The 14,148-nt window shown below is 36.0% G+C and overlaps 1 pseudogene; it reads left to right on the top strand.

The window, feature by feature from the left end:
* Positions 1-13,723: 13,723 nt before the first annotated feature.
* On the top strand, positions 13,724-13,886 carry LOC129065293 (uncharacterized; annotated as a pseudogene).
* The last annotated feature ends 262 nt before the right edge of the window (positions 13,887-14,148 follow it).

The following is a 14,148-nucleotide window of genomic DNA, read 5'->3' as shown; positions in this document are numbered from 1 at the left end:
GGGAGGTGACAAACCCAAGTCTGTGGGTTTCTGTGCATGTTTTCATTGAGGTTCATTGATATACAAAAATCTGAACATATTTAAAATGTATAATCTGAAAACTACACATATAGTGTTATATATAATGTAAGAATATAGTTTCATGTTATTATATATTATTATATTTCTTTTTATTTTATATTTCATATCCATGAAATCATTACCATAATTAATATCTACCACTCTGAAAGTTTTCCTGGTGCTTCTTTGTCATTCCTCCTCCCAGCCCCCCTCCCACCTCACCCCTGCCCCAGGCAACCGTTGCTCTGCTTTTAGTCACTAGAAGTTATTTTGCATTGTTTAGAATTTTATATAAATGGAATCATACAGTATATACTCATTATCATTTGGCTTCTTCTTTTTTAACTGATTGATGAGAGAGAGAGAGAGACATTGATTTGTTGTTCCACGTGCTCATGCACTCATTGGTTGCTTCTTGTATGTGCCCTGACTGGAGATTGACCCCGCAACATTGACATATTGGGACAATGCTGTAACCAACTGAGATTCCTGGCCAGGGCCATCTGGCTTCTTTCACACAGCATAAAGATTTTGCAATTCCTCCATGTCGTTGCATGTATCAATAATTTATCCCTTTTAATGTTGAATAGTATTCCATCAAATGGATACACCAAAATTTTTTTTCTATTCACCTGCTAATGGAAATCTGGGTTGTTTCCAGTATTTGGCTGTTACAGATAAAGCTTCTATGAATATTCACATGTAAGTCTTTGTATGGATATATGCTTTCTTTTCTCTTGGGTAAATACATAGGAGTAGGACAGCTGGATCATAAGGTAAGTGTATGTTTAACTTTTAAGAAACTGCCAAATATTTTACAAAGTGGTTGCACCATTTTACAGTTCCATCAGCAGTGCATGAGGATCCAGTTGCTCTGAATCCTCGCCAGTATTTGGCATAGTTAGTCTTTTTAATTTTTGCCATTCTTTTAAAAAAATATATTACTTATTTCATTTTCTGTATTTTTCAAACTTCTACTTTTATTTTTAAATACATTTTATTGATTATGTTATTATAGTTGTCCCAATTTTCCCCTTTTGCCCCCCTCCAGCCAGTACCCCCATTCCCTCCAGCAACCCCCCTTAGTTTATGTCTGTGGGTCATGTATATAATTTCCTTGGCAACTCCATTTCCTATACTGTTCTTAACATCACCCTGTCTATTTTGTACCTACCAATTTGTACTTCTTAATCCCTGCACCTCCTCCCCTCCTCTAGCTTCCCCCTCCCAACTGATAATCCTCCAAATGATCTCCATATCTATAATTCTTTACTGTTCTGCTTGTTTGCTTAGTTTGTTTTTTAGATTCAGTTGCTGATAGTTGTGAATTTGTTGCCGTTTTAATGTTCATAGTCTTGATCTTCTTTTTCTTATATAGTTCCCTTTAACATTTCATATAATAAGGGCTTGGTGGTGATGAACTCCTTTAGTTTTACCTTGTCTGGGAAGCATTTTATCTGCCCTTCCGTTCTAAATGATAGCTTTGCTGGATACAGTAATTTAGGTTGTAGGTCCTTGCTTTTCATCACTTTGAATACTTCTTGCCAGTCCCTTCCAGCCTGCAAAGTTTCTTTTGAGAAATCAGATGATGGTCTTAAGGGAACTACTTTGTAGGCAACTCTGCATTTCTCTTGCTGCTTTTAAGATTCTCTCTTTAAACTTTGGCACTTTAATTATGATGGGTCTTGGTGTGGTGCTCTTTGGGTCCAATTTGTTTGGGATTCTTTGTGCTTCCTGGACTTGTATGTCTATTTCCCAAATTAGGTAAGTTTTCTTTCATTATTTTTTCAAACAAGTTTTCAGTTTCTTGCTCTTCCTCTTCTCCTTCTGGCACCCCTGTGATTCAGGTGTTGGTACGTATGGAGATGTCCCAGAGGCTCCTTATTCTATCCTTGTTTTTTTTTTCCAATTCTTTTTTTTCTTGCTGTCTGATTGAATGCTTTTTTCTTCCTTATGTCCGAAATTGTTGATTTGATTCTTGGCTTCATCCCCTCCACTATCGGTTCCCTGTAGATTTTTCTTTATTTCATTTAATTCAACCTTCATTTCTGCCTGGGTCTTTTTTCATGCTGTTGCAGTACCCAATGAGTTCTTTGAGCATCCTGATAACCAGTGTTTTGAACTCTGCATCTGAAAGGTTGCTTATCCGCATTTTGTTTAGCTCTTTTTCTGGAGTTTTGATCTGTTCTTTCATTTGGGCCATGTTTCTTTGTCTCCTTTTTTTCGCAGCCTCCCTGTATTTGTTTCTATGTATTAGGTAGAGCTGCTTTGACTCCATGTCTTGGTAGCGTGGCCTAATGCAGTAGGTGTCCTGCAGGGTCCAATGTCCCAACCTCCCCTAACACGTAAGCTGGGTACTCGAGGTGCATCCTTCATGTGGGCTAAGTACACCCTCCTCTTGTAGTTGAGCCTTGGTTGCTGTTGACAGATCAATGGGAGGGATATACCCAGGCCAGTCAGCTGCAAGGATTGGCTGTGACCACTGACCACCAGCCTCCACCCTCCATAGAGGATCAGCCATGCAAGGGCAGGGCAGCGGTGCCCCAGCATGCTCTGTAGCTGTCCACTGGGTACAGTGGCCCTGGGGTTTCCCCGGGTGGTGCAGCCAGGAAGCCCAGGACTTCCTTTAACATTTCTTATACTGCACATGTACTGGTAATAATTTCTTTCAGCTATCATAAGTTTGAAAATGACTTTATATTGCTTTACTTTATGAAAGATATTTTTCCCAGGTACAAAATCCTAGTTTTTTTGTATGTGTTGAGTTTCTAGGATCGGTGGGTTTATAATTTTCATAAAGTTTGGAAATTTTGTCCATTAATTCTTAAATATTTTTTCTGTCCTGCCTTTCAGGGACTCCAATTACTATACACTATACCACTTGAAGTTGTCTAGCATCTCACTGATGCTCTTTTAATTTTTAAAAATTGCCTTTTCTCTCTGTGTTTAATTTTGGATAGTTTCTATTTCTCTGTCTTCAAATTCACTTTTTTTTCTTCTTTAAAACCATAAAGGGCAACTACAAAAAAACCTATAGCTAACTCTATAATTAATGGTAAAATATTGAACATTTTCTCCTTAAAAGCAGGAAGAAGGTAAAAGAATGCCATTCTCACCAGTTCTTTCAACATCATATTTAAAACCTGAACCAGTGCAACAAGGCAAGAAAAATAAAAAGCATACAGACATGAAAGTAAGCTCTAAGGCTGTTGCTATTGCAGATGACTTGATCGTTTATTTTGAAAACCTTAAGAAACATACACAACAACTACTACCTAATTTTTGTCACAGAATACAAAATTATTTTTTAGAAACTCAGTTGTATTTTTATATGCCACTAGCAAACAATTGCAAAATAAAATTAAAAAGAAATTTCATGTATAATATCATCAAAAAACATAAAATATGCCCTGGCTGCTATGGCTCAGCGGGTTGAGTGTCAGCCTACGAACCAAAAGGTAGCCAGTTCAATTCCCAATAAGGGTACATGCCTGGGTTGAGGGCCAGGACCGCAGTTAGGGGCGTACAAGAGGTGACCGATTGATGTTTCTCTCACACATCAACGTTTTTCTCCTTCTTTCTCCCTTCTTTCTCTTCTCTCTAAAAAACAAATAAAATCTTTTTTAAAAAACACAAAATACTTAGGAAAATCTAACATATGCAAGATCTTTGTGTTACAAAACATTTTTTGAGAGAAATTAAAGAAAAACTAAATAGCCCTGGCCAGGTAGCTCAGTTGGTTGGCGTGTTATCCCCGTATACCAAGGTTGCGGGTTTGATCCCCGGCCAGGGCACATACAAGAAGGAACCAATGAATACATACATAAGTGGGAAAACAAATCCGATGTCGGCCTGCCTTTCTGTCTCCCTCTCCCTCCCTTCCTCTCTCTCTCTAGAATCAACAAATAAAAGTTAAAAAATAAAGAAAGAAAATCTAAACAGATGGGGAACTAGATCATATTCCTGAATTAGAAGACTCAATATTGCTAATATGTCAATTTTGCCTAAATTGATCTATAGAGTCAATGCAATCCATATCTAAATACCAGAAATTATTTTTGTAGATATTAAAAATCTAGTTCTAAAATGTATACAGAAATACAAAGGACCTAGAATATCCAAAGAATTTGAAAGGGAAGAACAAAAGTTTGTGAACTTACACTGCCTGACTTCAGTAGTCATGAGAATATGGCACATTAATTGACAAACAGCATAGAGAGTTAAGGTAGACCACACTTATATAGTCATTTGACTTTTTTACAAAAGCACCAAAGCAATGCAATAGGGAAAGGAAAGTTTATGCAACAAATGACGCCCCAATAACTGGCTTTCCAAATGGAAAAATATTAATGTCAACCTCTACTTCACATTAAACACAAAAATCAATCTGAGATGGATCACACACCTATGTGTAAGTGGTAAAACCATACATTTTTAAAAAGGAAACCTTAAAAGAATATCTTCATGATTTGGGATAGGTGAAGTTGGCTTAGTAGGTCACAGAAAGTAGTACCATGAAAGAAAATATTGATAAACTAGATTTCATCAAAATTAAAAACTCTGCTCATCAAAAGACACAGACAACAGTGTAGTGATAGCCAGAGAGAAAGTGGGGTGCAGAGTAGGTGGAGGTGGACAAAGCAGGAGGAACGGAGAAGGAAAGAGACTTTGCTTGAGGTGAGGGGTGCACAATGCAGTGTGCAGATGTTGTTTTATTGAGGTGTACACTTGAAACCTGTATGGTTTTGCAAACCAATGTCACCCCAATGAATTAAATTAAAAAAAAAGATCACACAATACTTAAGGCCATCTTCATGTAAAAAACAATGGCTAACTTAAAATGACTGACAACCCCAAATGTTGATGAGGATGTAAAGCAACTGGAACTCTCAAACCTTATTCATAAGAATATAAAAATGTACAACTTTGGAAAAAGGTCTGGCACATATGTATCAGTTTTTTTCTTTTTAACTGCTGCCTACTACCTCATAGGGTATGCCATATAGTTTACCCATCCTGCAGTAGATATTTAGCTTGTTTAATCTTTTAGGATTACTCTCCAGCCCTGGCTGGTGTGGCTCAGTGGATTGAATCCTGGCCTACAAACCGAAAGGCCACCGGTTCAATTCCCAGTCAGAGCAAATGCCTGGGTTGCAGGCCAGGTCCCCAGCTGGGCGCGTGTGAGAGGCAACCAATTAATGTATCTCTTACACATTGGTGTTTCTTTCCCTTTCTTTCTCCCTCCCTTCCCCTCTTTTTAAAAGTAAATATATAAAATATTTTTTATTTTTAAAGAATTACTCTCCAAAAAAGGTGGACCAGATTACTTCTAAAAAAAGATGATTAAAAAAAATTATGTATCAATGCCTGATCCCCACACTCTTGCCAACACTTGATATTATCAATCTTTTTCATTTTTGTCTACCTAATAGGTGAAAAATGTTTTGCATTTTCCTAAGAGTTGTTGAGGTTGTGAGTCTCTTAGTATTTTATTGACATGTATGGTTTTTCTTTTCCTATTTTTTGCTCTCTGTTAGATTTGACTTTTTCTAGTTTTTCATGTATTCTGGACACAATCTTTTGTCAGTTATCATGTTGAAAATATAAAAAATATTGTCTCCTAGTTTGTAGCTTACGGTTTCACTGTCTTTATAGTTTCCTTTGATTAACATATGTTTTAATTTAAGTGTATTCAAATGTATAAGCCTTTCTTTATGGTTTGCAATTTTTATGTCTTAAATTTAAGAAATTTTCACTATTACAAGATCATAGAGATCATAAAGATCTCATATTTTATAGCTGAAACTAATATATTATATACCAACTATACTTTTAAAAGGATATTCTTTTATATTATCTCCTAAAAAAGTTTTTCAGGTATTTTTCTCTGCAGATACAAAATCTGTATAATAAGGAACCAGAATTACATCATGCATACTGTTTTATAGCCTGTTATTTTGTCATTTAGCAACATATCTTGAACATCTTTTCATGTGAACAAATGTGTCAGTGGTGTTGTGGGTGGGGTTTCCCAGGAAACAGACTCAGGCAGAGATTTGTGTGCAGGAAGTTTATTAGGTAATGTTTTCAGGATCAAATGTACGACGGAAGGAAATAAAGTAGGATTAGACAAGACGGCAAGCTAGGCAATGGTGCAGGAGCAGCAAGGACTCCAACTTTGTAGCCTAGAGGGCCCTATAACATTGTCCCAAATGGTAGAAAGAAGGCTGGGCCTTTCTACTTCCATGTTGTTAGATGGGGGCTGTCCCCCGCCAACCAATCCCCAACCCCCACTCCCCAACGGTAAGGGGTCATGACATGGGCAAAGCAGCTGACTTTCTACAGAGTACAAGTCCTGGAGAGAGCTGTCAGCCTGTAGCACTGCCAATAACTGGGACTCCTGAAGGCATATCTAAGCAACACATCACAGAATCCACCATAGTTAGGGACATTTGACTCCAAATAGCAGAAAACCCGACTGACCCTTACTTAATAAATAAGAGTCAGTCTCACATTACAGAAGGTCTGCAGTAGGAGATTGCTGGCATCAAGAGTATCTGTCCTTTTTATTAAAAAAGCAAAAATATTCCCAGAAGTCCCCAGTAGACTTCCCCTTACATGTAACTGGCCAGAACTGGATCACAGGTCCATCCCTAGGTGCAGGGGAAGCTGGGAAAGTGGGGACAGCATTGTCATGATTTTGTGCTTGGAACAGTGAACACTGCTGCCCTTAAAAATCTCTGAGATCTGTTGGCAAAGAAGAAAAGGAAAAAGGATATTAGATATGGGAACTAACAAGGCCGGCCACAAATAGACCTCTAGAGAATTATTTTGAATTACTGCATTATGGACATAGCTTACAGAAACAGTCTCCATATTGCTGGATATCTGGTTGTTTCCAGCTTTTTGCTGTTAGCCACTGTGCTGCAATAAACATTCTTGTAATTTTTCTCTGCCCATATCCTCAATTATTTCTTCAGGCTGAAATGCTACATTTGTAACTGCTAGGCAGAAGGAAAGTACCTTTAAAGAATTTCAATGTAGATTACCAGGATGTACCTTAAAAAGTTCTCTAAAAATTTGTTTTCCCTGAGCAGTAAAGGAAGAGACTTAGCCCTACTAATACGGGATATTAACTTTCTCATTAATTTTCATCAGTTTTATAGTCTTTAAAAAGTACCTAATTTTAACTTGCATTCTGTATTGATTTTTATTGGCCATATTTGCTAATTTTTGCACTTTGGTCCAAAAAAAAATGTGTTTTGGAAAGTATTGAAATATAATCAGTGTTTTGCTATTGTGCTGTGAGGGTTAATTCCAACAGGCCTGGGTTGTTTTGCTGACCAAAACATGAAACATACTGATTAATAATGTTTCCTTTTAAGCACAGCTGGAAGACTTTCAGGGCTTTTCAACACAGTTGGTTAAAATTTTTTACTGATAATGAGACTGAAGATTTACAGGTGGCCTTGACGTTACAGACCCCCCCTACTCCACCCCCAGAGAGCTCTGCTGTTGAGTCTGGTTACATTTCGGGGAAAATAGCTGGGTGTTAAGAATACGTAAACATATATTCATAATTAGTATTCGCAGATGCAGCAGAAGAGTCAGGCAAAAGTACTTTTAACATAAAATATTTTTATGACCTATAAATTGCATTCTGTATAAGTGCCAAAAATATTTTTTAGATATCACTCAGGAAGGAAAAAGAAGAAAAAGTCATTTTGCTAATTAATCCAATGAGGAATGATGACACAAATTTAGAAACATATGTCATAGCTATCTTATTGGGAAACATGGCAGTTCTGTTTCCAAAACATTTACTAAATATGTAGTTCATGAATAATAGATCTCTAACTCCAGTTTATATTTTCTTAATCAAAGGGGTTAACAGCTATTATTATGGTAAAAAAAAATCATAATGCTACAAATCCAACAAAATAACTTGAATATTTTACTATCTTTAAATATATGAATAAATTGTACTACAATGGCTGGAATAATTTTATTGAATTTTATGACCCATATAATCACTGTTATACTTTATAATTTTTGCACACATTATAGTGTTGCATGTAAATACTAAATATTTACTAGCTCTGAAAAATATTCCGTAAGTCCACATGCACTTAAGTTTAAAGATATAGAAAAGTAAATTAGGTAAAAAATATTTACTATATTATAGTTTCTAAATTAATGTTATCTTTGACATAGAGAGTAATAAAATAAACTACCTTAGTATAAAAGTCTGATGTGGAAATATATGTCTGCTACAAGAATATACTTAAGTCTATCAAAATAGTAAAGATTAAAAAGATTTAGACTACCCAATTCAGATAAGAATGAAGAGAAAATGAGCACGCTATACTTTGTAGGTGGAAATGTAAAGCAGTGTAGCTCTTTTGTGAACCAGTTTAGCAATACATAAACAGAGCATAAAAATTATTCATACCTTTGACTTAATTTGTTTGTATCTGTGAGTCTTGTAGTCTAAGATAATAATTTTACATCCAGAAAAACCTGTATATACAAACATAGTTGTTACAACATTATTTATAATGATGAAAATTATAAGAAACTTAGACATCCAAAAGTTGGAGAATTAATAAATAATGAAGCCATTAAAATGTTATTTAAACTGTATTATATCTATATAGTGAACTTTAATAAAGCTATAAAATGGAGTAAGGAAGATCTCTGTGTGTTGCTGTTTGGTGATCTGTAGGATATGGTGTAAACTGAAAAAAGCAAGGCACAGAAAAGTGTTATAGAAATGAGTAAATTTTGGATATATACATATAGGTACATATTTTTCAAAATAAATCAATGAAAAGGTAAAGCAAAAAGTAATTAAAGGGGCAGGGAGAGAATATGGAAAGCACAAAAATGGAATCTAGACCTCTCTGAATACAGCTTGTTTTATATTTTTCCTTTGTGTAAAAGATGGCCCCCAAGGATCTCCACCTCCTAGTGTTTACATCTTTGTGAAGTTCCCTCCTACAATATGCCAGTGGTCTGTGGGACCAAGAGAATTTGGCAGAAGTGATGGTATGTAAAATTCCAAGATTAGGCTCTTAAAAGACAATGTGGCTTTGGTTTTACTCTTTCTCATGGATCTACTTGTTTTTAGGGAAGCCAATTACCCTATCCAACAGTCCCATGTAGTGAGGATCTGAGCCCCCAGCTAAGCCTTGAGATGACTGCAGCCCAAGCTGACAGCTTGACTACATTTCATCAGAGACCCCAAACTATAATAGAACCACCCAGCTAAGCAGGTCCAGATTTCTGGCCCTTAGAAGCTGTGAGATAATAAAGGTTTGTTATTTTAAGCCACTAAATTTGGTGTGTTATGCAGCAATAGATGACTAATACACTTTGGAACAATAAAATTGTTCAAAATAATTTAAAACCTGAAAATAATAAAGAAGAAAAGCCATCCTTAAAAATTGAAGAAAAGCCCTGGCTGGTGTGGTTCAGTTGGTTGGAGCAGTGTCCCATAAACCAAAAGGTTGGGGGTTTGATTCCTGGTCAGGGCACATACCTAGGTTGCAGCTTCGATCCCCACCCGGGGAGTGTGTGGGAGGCAACCAATCGATATTTCTGTCTCACATTGATGTTTCTCTCTCCCCCTTCCTCTCTCTCTAAAATCAATAAACATTAAAAAAAAATTTTAATTGAAGAGAAACTGAAATAAATGAACCTAAATAACTATATATCAAGTTGGTGGCAAAACTACACAGAATAAGTATGTCAAGTGACTTGCAAACAGTATTTTTGCTGTAAATCCTTAGTGGTCTGGATCTTAAGGACAAAAAGAACTGCAAATAAATCTTAAATAGCACTCAGTGATCTAATTGTCAGCAATAACATTGGTATTGTTACCCTTACACTATTCTATCTATATAGTGGCATAAAGTAAATAAGTCATTATGTTAATATCATTAAGAACCAAGAGTTGACATGAGAGAAAAACAGATATAAACACAAAATCAAAGAAATTAAGTAAAAATCCTTTAATCTTTGATTTGGATTGGAAATAGCAGTATTAATTCATCATTTCTTTTTCTAAAAATTATATCTTTCCCAGCTGTGTGCACTAAAAAATCTAAAAGAAATGAGAACACAATAGCAAGAAATACCCAGCATCCAGTTTTTAGTGACTATAATTTAAAACAAACAAACATAGAACTCCTTAAGGAAATGACTAATTTCAATTCTGAGGCTGGAAATGTAAAAGATGAACCTGGAATATCATGTCTTATTAGAAATTAAGAACTACAAAAGTCATAGTAAAGGCCCAAAAAACCAACTTTTTAAGGGCTTTCCATTGGCCCAAGATTGAACAATTTAAGCATCAAAAAGCGTAATGACTGCAAAGTAGTATATATATTTATACATCAAATATTTTAAAACTCTGAGTTCATAATGGTAATAAAAAATAAATAAAACCTCAATGGTCACTTTTTGGAGGCTTCTAGGATGCCAACTTATTAATCATAAAATTGGCAATGAAAGGAAAAAAATAAATATTTATCCTGTCTGACTGCATTTCAGAGCATCCAGAATTGATGAGAAAGTTCTTCATTATAAAAGAATTCAAGTTCTGAAAATATGACAGAATTGGAAAAATCACCATTCCATGAAGGAATGGTCTGGGTTATAGAAATGCTTTGATATCCTGATCTAAGTGGAATACGTAAATATTCATCAAGCAGTTCACTTAATTTTTGTGCATTTTATTGTAGGTAAAGTATACCTCAATGTAATAATTTTACCTCAATTTAAAAAAATCACCATTGTGCCTTCCAATGAGGTGTAATAAGAAGCACACAGCACCCTATGCAATATCCTTGCCAAAAAAATTGAACCTGAATCTAACCAGCGATCAAGATGTAACTAGCAACTTACAGAAAATACAGGGGACAGAAGAACATGTTAAATTATACCAACAGGATACAACCAGATAAATTCACATTCTACAAGGCAAATGACATGGTTTCTCCCATGAATTAATGATATAAAAGAGAAAAGGAATGGGGAAGGAAGTGTTATTTATTAAGAGACTTAAGAGACATATTAACCAAAACAATACCTGGACTTTGGGTCTTGATTCAAGCAAACCAAGTGTAAAAAGTCATTTTTGAGACAATTAGGAAAATCTGAACACAGATTGGGTATCAGATGATATTACAGAATTGGTATTAATTTTACTAGGTGTGATAATGGTATTGTGTTCTTAAAGTCTGTATCCTCATAGGTACTTAAGTATTTATGGACGGAATTAGGTGATTTGCTTTAATGCTCCAGGGGAAAAATATGGAGGGAAAAAAATGAAACAAGAAAGCCAAAGTAGTAACTGTTGAACCTGAGTGATAGGTAAACTGGGATTCATGAAACTGTTCTATTTTTGTGTATGTTTTAAGCTATTAAGTTATTAAGCTCCAAACTCACCCTTCTGTGCGCGACCTTTTTTGATACTGGGGTGAGAGTCGGCCATCCACTCTGCCTGTAGGGGGCGCTAGAGGGAGACTGCGTGGTTGGAGGAGGACTGAGGAGCTTACGCTTTCTCTTTCCTGTAGCTTCACGGCAGCTATCTTCGTCTCTCAGGGTCCGCTCAGGAGCAGTTCTTCACCACTGCACCAGCAGCGCGTTTCTCCGTCTACAGCTGAATCCAGTTCGGCCTTTTCCAACATTCACAGAACCAGTCTCATCACTATCAGAAACACCAGTATGAGGTGAGCAGCACCCCCTCTTCTGAGGTCTGGGGTCCAGTCCCCTTGGAGCCCTTCCTTGAAGGTTCTAAATTGTAATAATTGTATTCTTTTTTCCTTTGTACCCCAGCCCTGGGTGTGATAGCAGCTTCTTGCGATTACTTTATTATATCTTACCGTTCTTTTCACCATTTGAGTTATCAACTTTAGACCTACTTAACCTTTTTTATATTAAATCATGTCTGTTCGAGTAGCTAATGTGCTTTCTGTCTTCTGACTGAAGGCTGCTTCTCGGGGTTGACTCCCTAGCGTTTCTGGGCGGCCACATGGGTGGCAAAGCTGACTGCAACAGTACAGCCAGCTCCAATGGCAAGAGAAGCCCCCAGGCAAAGTAATGGCGAGCTAGCACTATGTGCCCCACTAAGAACGGGATGGGGAGTGGAGGGGGTGGCATGATAGTTTTTGCTACATAGCCAAATGCCCTTTATAAAAAATTAATTTGTACTTAGACAAGCAGTCATTATCCTTGAACGACATTTAGTTATTAAACATATGAGTAAGGTCCTCTCAGTCACCATCCCTGACCCTGATTCCCTTCTCTTCCCAGAGGTAACAACTCTAATCAGTTATCATTTATATGTTCTATTCTACATACATGCTCACTAAAACACATGGCATTATTTTATAGATTTCTTTGTTTTTATTTAATAGTATACATATCTTTTTGCAATTTGCTTTATTCACTAAAACAGTTTTGGAAGTCATAGATCCACCTCATTTTTAATTGCTGCATAATATTCCTGAGTGTACATGTGCCATTGTTTATTTCACTACTGCCCTGTGTTCCCTATTAACAAAATTCTATGATTAATATCCATGTCCCTGGGTCTTTGTACCTGATTAGAAGTGTTTCTCTAGGATACATACAGAGTAGTAGAAATGCTGGGTCAGAGAAAATGCATATTTTATTTATTTATTTATTATTTATATATTACCGGGATGAATAACAGTTATGTTTGATTATTTAAATATATGTTTTTATTCCTATCCTCCTACCCCCTCCTCTTTGGCAACCATCAGCTTGTTCTCCATGAGCCTGGATTTATTTTGTTTATTCATCTATCTTGTTTTTTTAGATTCCACATATAAGTGAGATTATACGGTATTTGTCTTTCTGTGTCTGACTTATTTCACTTAGCATAATACCCTCTAGGTCCATTCATGGTGTGGCAAATGGCAAGTTTTCATCCTTTTTTATGGCCGAGTAGCATTCCACTATATACTCGTTATGTACCACATGTTTATCCATTCGTCCATCGATGGGCACCTAGATTGCTTCCATATCTTGGCTATTGTAAATAATGCTACAATGAACATAGGCGTGCATATATCATTTTGAATTAGTGTTTTTGTTTTCTTTGGATAAAAACCCAGAAATGGAACTGCTGGATCATATTGCAGCTTTATTTTGAATTTTTTGAGGAACCTCCATTACTGTTTTCCATAGTGGCTGTACCAATTCACAATCTCAGCAACAGTGCACAAGGGTTCCCTTTTCTCCATATCCTCACCAACACTTGTTTGTTGATTTATTGATGATAGCCATTCTGACTGGTGTGAGGTGACATCTCATTGTGGTTTTAATTTGCATTTCCCTGATGATTAGTGACATTGAGCATCTTTTCATGTGTCTCTTGATTTAGGTCCTCTGCCCATTTTTAACTCAGATTATTTGTGTTGTTGGTGTTAAGTTGTATGAGTTTTTTATATAGTTTGACTATTAACCCCTTACTGGATGTATCATTTGTGAATGTGTTCTCCCATTCAGTAGGTTGTCTTTTCATTTAGTTGATGTTTTTCTTTGCTGTGCAAAACCCTTTTAGTTTGATGTACTCCTGTTTGTTTACTTTTGCTTTGTTTCCCTTGCTCAAGGAGGTGTATTACAAAAAAAAATCGCTTCTCGGCCTTCTGGCTGAGATCAAATGTAGTATCTGTTCTTATCAGTTTAAAAAAGCTATTGCTAATAGTGATGTCAAACAGTTTACTGCCTGTGTTTTCTCCTAGGAGTTTTATGGGTTCAGGTCTAACATTTAAATCTTTAATCTATTTTCAGCTTATTTTTGTATATGGTGTAAGAAAGTGGTTCAGTTTCATTCTTTTTTCCATCCACGTGTCTGCCCAATTTGGCCAACACCATTTATTGAAGAGACTGTCTTTATCCCATTGTATATCCTTGCCTCGTTTGTCATATATGTATTAATAGACCATATAAGCAAGAATTTATTTCTGGGCTTTCTATTCTATTCCATTGATTTATATATCTCTTTTAATGCTAGTACCATAGTGTTTTGATTATTTGTAGCTTTGTATTGTAATT

Source organism: Pteronotus mesoamericanus, unplaced genomic scaffold (assembly GCF_021234165.1).
Source record: "Pteronotus mesoamericanus isolate MK-2021 breed Mesoamerican mustached bat unplaced genomic scaffold, CSHL_Meso_final contig_173, whole genome shotgun sequence".
Lineage (NCBI taxonomy): Eukaryota > Metazoa > Chordata > Mammalia > Chiroptera > Mormoopidae > Pteronotus > Pteronotus mesoamericanus.
The sequence above is the reverse complement of the archived record's forward strand: the minus strand, read 5'-3'. Positions and strand labels throughout refer to the sequence as shown.